Raw genomic sequence first — 10619 nt, forward strand, 5'->3', positions numbered from 1 at the left:
AAGGTGGAAGTTACACATTGATTGAAAATTTGCTCTCTGCCCCCTCTATTGTCTAACTGCCAATCAGTCTGCATTTAATAATAAACACCAGAGTGTGTATCTCTGGGTGAACTGGAGGTCATTAAGCAGCTTCTCCTCCTCAGTGTTCAATAATAAACATTAAAGAATGTGCTCTAACAATTCAAGACACAAAGACATGACACATGTTCAAAGTTCAGCGTTCTGTGCCATTTTGCCATTTTCCCACCACCCTCAGTGCTGGAAAACTGGAACTGGGACAGGGTTGAACTCACTGAACAAACTGGATAAACATGCTTACATCATCATGACTATGTCAACAGTTTCATACTGTATCTTGTCCTTCAGGATAAATGATGTCGTTTATGAACAACTTTGGCCCGACAGCATACATAAAGTATAGAGCTGGATTTCTGCTCTCTTGTTGACCATGTGTCAAGCTCAAAATGGGACATGCTGAATGAATCTTCACAATCCTCAAGATGTTATTAGACGATGATGTGGAAAGGCTCAAAGGGGGAAACAGGAAGTGTTTTACAATGATGCCAAACTAATTTAATATTGTAGTTCCATAAAACTGGGATGCTCACAAGGGACAGATTTAAAAAACCTTGTAAAAATACAGATGAGAACAAAGGCCGTGGTATTTTTTTTTTCTCTGACAGGAAAAACAGTTATTTAGTACATCGTTTTTCAAACAATGTATAAAAGACCAAATCAGTCTTTTCATAGTAAGGTGTATGGGTTGAAATGCTGTCTGCAAAGAGGGACAGCTGCACATGAGGCCTTAAATATCAGTTCATGATCCTTGGCAACTTAAACAAGTTTATTCTGGATTTTTTTTCTAATCCACACAGGGATAAAAGTGTATATACAGCCTTAAATATATACATACTTGGGTTAAATGTCCCTTAGCAAGTTACGCCTCGACCAGACAGTTTTGGCAGCAATCAAAAAGCTTCTGACATAATCCTGTCTGGATATTTGACCATTCGTCTTGCCACACTTGATAGATTTCATTTAAATGAGTTGGTTTCCTGGCATGAAGCCAGTTTTAAGTGTAAGCAACAGATTTTCAATTTTAGGTCGAGGGTTTGGGAAGGCCATTCTAGAAGCACAATGTTGGCCTGCTTCATTCATTTCATACCACACGATTTGAGAATCGGAGGTAGACATCCTCCAGTCAATATTCCAACTATTTTGTGTAATACCACTGTCAACTGGCTGCAACTTTACTCCTCAAAACATACGTCTTATAAATGTGACCAATCAAAATTCTAGTTTTGTCTTTTTTCACCACAAGGCTTTTGATTTGTCCACATGGGCCACAAATGCCAGCAACAAATAGCACCAATCATTGGTGTTGATATTGCTTTTAATATAATTTGCATCATAAAACATTTTGCCCAGAGATTCACTCTTACATTTCCTTCTGAAATAGAAAGTGGGAAAGATATGCAATGCAGCCAGAAGAAACTGGATGAATTATAACAGCTCTTTCATGAGCTTGATTCTCTCATGGCTGCAGTTAATTTTTTTTATCTTCTGCTTTGGAGGCATTTTCTCCTACTGTTGTAATGTTGGATCATCAAAGTGTTCACTGAATTTTACTGGGAGATGAGGCGTGAGAGAAGACCATATCCCAAACAATGTGAGGGATTTAGTATGACCAAGATAAAATGGGTAGGGCGGTGAAAGAGAGCGCTGAGACGTGAGAGTGGGAGTCTGAAGGATGAAAGAATGTCAAGGGGCTTGACTCGTGGTGTGTGAGAAACCTAATTGAGTTAATAGACATCAGACATATAAGAAGTAGAAATGCAAGAGACAATACACCACTCACTTTCTGTTACGAGACCGCTCTACTTTTGAAAGATGGTACTTACAAAGTATACTCTTCAAAATGTAAATAAAGAAAGAATCTGATGACTTACAAATCTCACAAGTCCATAATAGTAAAATGTAAAATTCAAAACCTCATTTTGAATTTGATAGCAGTAACATGTCTAAGAAGAAAGTTGGGCAAGGGCAACAAAAGGATGAAAACGTAAATGGTACTAAAAAGAAACAGCTCGGAGAACATTTTGCAGCTAATTGGGTTAACTGGCAAAAGGTCAGTAACATGATCATTCATAGGAAGAACATCTTAGACAAGCAGGGATTTCCGTGTAATGAGTATGAATATCTCTTCATCTGCAGTACATAATATGATCAAAATAATCTGAGAATCTGGAGAAACGCAAATGTCCAAATGACAAGGTCAAAAATCAAGACTGTATACCAGTGAGCTTCAGGCCCTCAAGACACATTAAAAAAACGAATTCTTCCATAAAATCCCTGCATGGACCCAGGAACTCAGAATTGTGACCACAGAGTATCATGCTATCCATGAATGTAGTTTAACCTCTTAAGCCCCAACGCCCCCTGATACGGGGGCAAAAAGCAGGAGATCAGGTAGGCTTGGGGCTTAAGAGGTTAAAGCTCTATCGTTCAAAGAATAAGCCTTATGTGAACATGATTCAGAAACACTGCATTCTTCTCTGAGCCAAAGCGCATTTAAAATGGCAAAGTGGAAAAATCTTCTCTGATGAGAAAAATTGATATTTTACTTTTTTTTTTTTTGGAAAAGCTGAGACTAAAGAGGAGAGGGCTTAGATAAAAAGGTTTCATCTTTGATCGTAGGGGAAACATTAGTGGTTATGGAATTGGTAGCCTGTGCATCTTCAATGGCACCATCAATGCTCAAAGGTACTATACACAGGTTTAAGAGCAGCATATGTCTCGTCCAGATGATATTTTTCAGGGAAGGCTTTGCATATTTCAGCATGATATAAGGTTTGATACTAAACCACACATACAACAGCATAACTTCCTTTCCTTTCCTTTTCCAAAAGTCCAACAACTGGCCTCCTCAGTTCATAGATGATTACAGACTGTTGTAAAAGGAGAGGGAATGCTACAAAGTTTAAAGATGGCCCTTTTTTGTGGTGTGTTTCTCCCATCAAAGCTTTTTTTTTTTTTTTTTTTTTTACATCAGAATGGTATTATTATCTACATTTAAACATTTGATATGTTTTCTATGTTATATTATGAATAAATTGGGGTTGTATTTTTCACTAGGTGTAGCAAATAAATGCTAAATGATAGAATTTTGAGCAGGGATACATACTTTTTCTTTTCAAAGTATTTGCATTGCCAGGCACAGGGTCAAATATATCAACACTTTAACAGAAAAGCAGAAGATATGTTAGACTGATTAGATTTTAAGTTTAAATGGACACGTAGAAGAACTATAAAAACTGTGGACAAAACAAAGCAATTTGTAGACCATCACTAATATAAAAAATGTTTTTGTTTGAAGAACAGTGCACTCCACCAGGATTTGAAGCCCTGCTCACAGCATCCATTTCAGGGATTTTATTTGTGGATCAGAGCTATCGCTGTGTGTGTATGTTAGTGGAACAGCGTGTACGTGCATGCGCATGTGTGCTTATCTTAACATGCTCACTATGAACATACTGTAACAATCCAAAACATGTTTTCCACTACTGTGTACAGGACACACAATAAAGACAGGGACAGAAAGCACACACTTTTGCACACTCCCACACACATGCACACACTATGGATGTCGGTTAGATCATAAACCAATAGTTCTGCTTACTTTGGCCCACATGTCTTTTTCTCTCTCCATTCCTTCACTTGGTCCATCTTCTCTCTTTACCCAATGTCTTGCTGCATGATCAAAGACAGACCTCCTTCCTAAGAACACTCATTTTCTCACACCATTTTGGTGACACTCAATCCTTTATTTTGAGTATGTTTTGTAATGTACCGTCTAGCTCTAAAGCTTCAATCAGCAGACAGAGTGATGATTCCCTCGAGAGTAAAAAGTTGTCTTCAAATGATCATTTTTGTACTTTGTCCATCTTTTTTTCCAAGTAGCCAGCCTTGAGCTTAGACCTATGTCGGACTCACTATATGAAACCAAAACCTTTTGTCTAGTCAAATCCTCACCATCTGTTCTGCAATCCCTTCAAAATTTCCAACCTTGCCATGTTTCACTATCCCTGGTGATGTGATGAAAGTAGTGTACCACACTTGCACAATAACTAAGGATGTAATTTCTGCAGTGCAGGCCTTTGAGGAAATATAAAGATGATTTAGTTTCTCACATTGCTGGTGCAGCTATAATTTTTAATCCAAGCGGCTGACACACAACACACAAAATTCAGACTTCAAAGTTAAAGCATAAAATGTATCATTGGATTTTGTTCACACTGACACTTAGTCTGTGTTCCAGTGTGCCCACAAGGCCTTGCATATACACTAAATGCATATATGCATTAAAATGTTCTAATCAATATAACCTATTTAAGCTGATACTTTGGAGTCATTTTATCCATTTAATTAGTTTCAGCTTAAATGCTCTTAGCCACCTTGATTCAATGAAAGGATTTAAAACCTGCTGCCCCGAGCAGGCGGTATGCAGGAAAGTGAATCCATTGCAGATCTATATAGCTTAGTTTTAACACAGAACAAAATCCCACCTACTCAGTGGTCATTCATCAAGTACATGCTATCCACTGCTCTGAATGTGTGAGTAGCAACATGAAACAGGGGCTGAATTCCTTGGAAAAACACCATAAAAACTGGTCAAATGTTATGTTTTATTGAGTTTTCCTTTTGACAGTTGTGTTATATACTATATATTTATAGTTGTTTTGACAACTATAAATATATATCTATATCTATATCTATATCTATAGATATATATATCTATATCTATAGATATAGATATAGATATAGATATATCTATATATCTATATCTATAGATATATAGATATATAGATAGATAGATAGATAGATAGATAGATGTGAAAGATATTCGGATAAAGACATTTATAGGAATTTGGAGGAACATTAAAATACTAAAATCAGTTGAGCCCTATTAATCTAATTTAGCGTAATATTTTAAGTTGCTACAGGTCATAAGCCAGGGTACTTCTGGTGCAGTCAGGGTGAATAGCAGAGCAGGAGATTGATATCTAGCCCTGCTTTTCTTAAATTATTATTTTCTTATTATTTGTGCTGTCCTATTATTAGCATGTCATTCATGTGTGAACCACTTTAAATTCCACTGAACTGCACAAACAGTGCTGTACAGGAAATGTTTTGTCCAGTTTTCCCATTGTGAGGCTTAGCACAGAAATCTGAAAAGTCAAAATTCTAGTCTCATAACTACTGAAATAAATATTTAAAAAAGCTGTATTTGTATAATATAAAAACTATGAAAAGAGGATATATACTTTATATAAACCAAAAGATTGCAAAAAAAAAAAATCAAGTTATGAGAATGGGTACATAGTTTTAAAGCAGTGTTTTTCAACAAAAAGCAGCTCAGATTCTTAGTTATGTGCTACCAGATTGTCTTGCTTGGATGTGCACTTTGTCTATGAGACACAGTATATGAGTTTCCATAACCAGCACCTCTCCACAGTCCAGCATGTGCAGCTGCAGAAATGTCTTTTCTTCTTAATCAGATAAATACTACACTTCGTACCCGAGTTTAAATAAACCAACCACATTCTAATCAGACTGAGCAATCATAGCGCTGAGGCAGACAGGTATGTGCTAACACAGCAGTGAATCTGAGAAGACGTGTAAAAGCGTATTGTCCCATAATTACTGCGTATCATTTTCATATGGTTAATGCACTCACTGCAGATGAAAAAATTAAGAAAAAAGCAAGACACCCATGTTCACATGTACCTGCTTTAACTTGTGCTTGTGTTCTCTGCATGTTCCCTAAACACAACTGTGCTTTACTAGCTCTAAACCCAACGACAAAACTAAAATAAAGGACTACAGCTCCTTATTCCACTATCACGTAGTAAAGGTTTTTGGGTGGTGTCATAAGCTTTCTTCAGGGAAACTTCTGGTGAAACGTGCTGAAAGTTGAGACAGCTTGATTCGCGGCCAAGGTCTTACAAGAGCAGGAATAGCGAAGCGAACAATTTGAACTTAACACAGTAAATGATGCCATGATCCTGATAAGCAATCGTGAGATCAAGTCCTTTGCTGCAGTTTAATAAAGCTCCTTTTGTCTGAAGCATGTGTGTGAAGAATCTAGCACTCAGTAGCTGTGATAGCATCTAAACTTGGCAGTGTCTTTCTTAGTGTCATTGCCATGCAAGTATAGTTTAATGATTTTTATGCATTTATATATTAGTCTAAGTGTGCATTTTGCTTCAGGAGACAGCATATAAATAATTCATGTCCCCCGTCCCTTTGGCATGTGGGTGTATGTGCATATCAAGTGTGTGTGGTTATGTTGGCAGGATATGTGCTGTGCTAGTCTGGGCTCAGTGGTTTTACGATGTATATCAGGCAACTGCTTGGTCTAGCATCTAAAAGATCAAAAATAAAAGCTGTTAGTCTAGAAAAATGGCAACTGTGAGATACTATTTCACAATCGGACACCCACATAAATGTGTGTGTTGTACATACAAGCACACACCAGCGGTCGCTTCTGTTTTCAACCCCTTTTCCTGGCATTCCTAAGCCTGTGTTGACCTTTAAACTGGGAGGTCAGATAACATCTCAGGAGATGTACTCTACCGGCTGAATTGTTGACTTAGCAACAGTAATTGGTTTGAGTTGAACTTCATGGAGACATTTCAGGGAAAGGTATTCACCACAGATATTTCTGGCTTTGAGGCTTGGGGGGGATTTTACTTCCCCATATTTTGGATTTATTCACTGCCTCAGGCTTTCTAAAGGAGGAATAAACATACCTTATATTCATGAAAATTTAGAATTAGTTATATGAAGTGTGTGATAAGTCCTGTGACCTAGGTCCGGCTGTTTGCTTTTAGAGATATTAAAATCAGTGGAGAACCCTTTTTTCTCCTTTATTTCTTTGGGGAAATAAACACATACTGTGAATTTTATCCAGAAAAAGCAATATTTTGCTCACAGGGCAAAGAGAGAGACACTCATACGTGGACACATTCACACTGGGCTGCAAGTCATGTCTCAATCAATGTAAGCTGATCCTTGTCATCTGGTTCTGGTTTAGATAGACCCCATTTCGAGACTGATTTGATCTAAGTTCACCCTCTGGTGTTTCTGTTCTTCCAAGTGACTCATTCAGTCATTGCTTTTCTAGCTGTACATCACACACATGCACACGCACAAGCACCCATACACACATTGCTTGCACTGGTAGTGAGAGAAAAAGATATTTCCTGCACAGTCTTCTCACTTGACCCTGTGTTCAAATATGTTAATCATTTCCTGCTGTATAATCCAATGAAACGGTTGAATCCACTGACTTATTAGATTAGTCAAACTGGTTTCTACATTGGAGAAGCAGCAGCATAACTGGATCTGGACTCACTTGAGTGTAATTTTATTACAAAGACTTTTTGTATGATTCATTAAACATAAAGCATTCTTTCTGCTGGCTTTAAGCATTCTGATGCACTGTTTTCAAATCTTTCCAAAGTGGTGTTATTGGTGTGGTGGTGTTTCTATTACAACATGATTAACATAAGATAACGGTAATGGTCCCAGTGAAGTGTATAGTCATAGTGAAAGAAAAACCCTAGTCATAGGAAATGAATGCATTTTTAATAGCAATATTGAGACTAAAACTAGACAAAAATGTTGGGGATTTATAAGGAATGTAACCCATAAGACCCATAATCAAAATACTGAAAAACAAGAAAATACTGATAGTACAAAATTCAATGCTATGGGGGGAGTAAAGAGTCCAACGTCAACAGAGTAATGAAAACCTTCATATCCAAGTTCAGATGCTTCTCATTTAACTTTTGACCCCCAAAGTGCCTTCCTTTATCCACAGGAGCAGCCCTAAATGTCTTCCTCCTGTTCGCTCTGTCTAAACAGTAGAGGCCTGTAGTTCTGGTGACCCCTCTCTCAAGGCTACTTGATGGACATGTGGCCATAGTTTAACATTGCATGGCACAGCTGTTGTTAAATGCAGTTTATCCTTCATGCTTCTTTAAATTGTTATACTGGAGAAGAAAATACAGACACCTCCCGTTTTCTAGGCAGTAAATGCCTGTTTTCATTTCCCTTTCCTTTTTTCTCTGACTTATGGTGTTTGACTTTAACTTCACTCCAGCTCCAGTTAAAATACTTCATGGCATCATTTATTCATGACCCGCTTGAAGCACTGGGAGGTGATTGTCTTGCTCTCATTTTGGGGGTCTGGTGAGCTCTTTCCTAGGGCTGCATTTCTTTTCTATCTTTACTGTACTTTGAGTGCACATCTTTTTGGAGTGATGTATCTGTGTATTTTGGTTATGAACAAACAGAATTAAAGCAAATAAAAGAAAAAAAAAAACCAATCAGAAATGGCCAAAGCTAGGACTTAAATAAAACAGAACTAGAGAAATGGGGATTGCTATATAGCTCTTTCTCTTTGTAATCAGATCCTAACAGCTCTCTTTGTTCTCATGCTGGGGGCTATAAGTAGGCCGGCGAGACATGTGTTGAATGAGTCCATCCCTTTGCGTTATTACATGTCTGTGTGTGTTTAATCATTGAGCAGTGTTTTGAAAATGATGCTTCAAGCTTGTGACGTATTTTAAACCCTATGATAATGACACTGATAATGATATTGTAGGTCAGGGGTTAATAAAGCAAGTGAGTATGTGTTAGGGCAGGTGTGCATGTTTGCTCAAGTCTTAGACCTCTCATTAGCTCCCCTTTGTGTGCTTTGAAAAACAAATATAAGCAACATGAACAGATGAATCACACAGCAGCAAGTAGATCAACATTTACTACTGTTATTCTTAGGAAAACAGAGGTCTTTTAAAATCAGGCGTTTTAAAATTAAAATGCTCATTTAAAATAGGAAGGTGACGAAAGGCCACTGACCCAACCTAAACCCCATGGCACCTGCACATTTCTGCAAACTGACTACATAGTCCCTCATAGAAGCTCTTTTATATACAGAGGGAAAACTAACAATTATACACTCGCCAGCCACTTTATTATGGACACTTTTTTAGTACCAGGCTAGAAGGATGGCTGTGGCAAGCAACAATAATCAGGTATGCTGTGACATTTAAAAGACACTCAATTGGTACTAAGGGGTCCAATCTGTGCCAAGAAAATAATATTCATAATATTACACCACCCGCAGCCTAAACCTATTATGATGTAGGATGAAGCCTTGCCTTAATATCATTTAGACAAAATTCTAACCCTACTATCTAAATGTCACAGCAGAGATTCTAACTCATTATGTCAGACAATATTTTTCCAGTCTTCCATTATTCAACCTTGATGAGCCCTTGCAAATTGGAGCCTCAGTTTCTGTTCTTTGCTGACAGGAATGACACCCAGTGTGGTTTTCTGTTGCTACAGGCCATCTGCTTCAAGCTTTGATATGCTGTCTTATGCTCTTCTGCATATACTGGTTTTAATAAGTGGTTATTTAAATCACTGATGCCTTTCTCTACTCCTCTGACCTCTGCCATCAAAAGGCATTTTTGTACAAAAAATTGTTAGTCCAAAAACTGGATATTTTCTATTTTTTGGACCATTCTCAGAAGAACCTGTGTGGCACCAACAGCAATCACTTCAATGACCGTTTGTCTTATGAACCTATACTTTAGTCACAACAGAACAAAGAAGAAACAAAGAAAAATAAGGACATGTTTGAATTTGACGACTGGAGTACATCTCAAAAAAGTTGAGAAGAGGGCCATGTTTACCACAGCGTACTGTCCCCTTTTCTTTTAACAAAAGTCCAAAAATATCTGGGAACTGAAGAGGAATCTTGTCCTCTTCTTGTATGACATAGGAGTTTAGTTGCTTTGCTGTATTTTTCATGTCACCATGCATCAGATATTTTCAAATGGTGAATGTAGTGCCGCCTGAGGAACCAAAGACCTCACTAGTCAAAAGAGGTTTCTCCAGAATCCAAGAATCCTTTGATGATTTTTGGATTGAAGATAATGAGATATTCAAAGTCTTTACAGTTTGTAGATGCCGATTTTGCAGAATGACGAACCTCTGACAGTCCTAATTTCTGAGAAACTCTGCCTCCCACAGATGTTCTTTTTTATAGTCAGTCATGGTACTGGCCTGTTGCCAATTAACCTAATTAGCTGCAAAATGTCCCTCCAGCTGTTTCATTTCTTTTGTTGCCCCCATAGCAACTGTCTTTTTTTTTTTAACATGTGCAGCTGCTATCAAATTCAAAATGAGCAAATAATTTTCATAAAATAGTAAAATGTATCTTTTCTATTCTATTGTGAAGCAAATCTGGATTTATGTGACTTGCAAAACATTGCACTCTGCTCATTTTACATTTTACTTTTGGGGTTGTAGCTTAAAACAGGTTATGCACATTTTCTGATATATTTAAAGTAGCTAGAGGTGCTTGGTGAAGCAAACATATTTGTAGAGATCTGCATATCATCATCTTATGGTCACCAGGGTCATTGCATAATGCACAAACAAACTCATATTTACATTTTTTTTATGAGTCATATAGGATTTCAGATACAGACACACAACCTGCACACACTGTAGAGCTTCCATACAGGATATGAAACCAACTG

This window comes from Neolamprologus brichardi, chromosome 19, assembly GCF_056152115.1.
Source record: "Neolamprologus brichardi isolate AB-2024 chromosome 19, ASM5615211v1, whole genome shotgun sequence".
NCBI classification, from domain to species: domain Eukaryota; kingdom Metazoa; phylum Chordata; class Actinopteri; order Cichliformes; family Cichlidae; genus Neolamprologus; species Neolamprologus brichardi.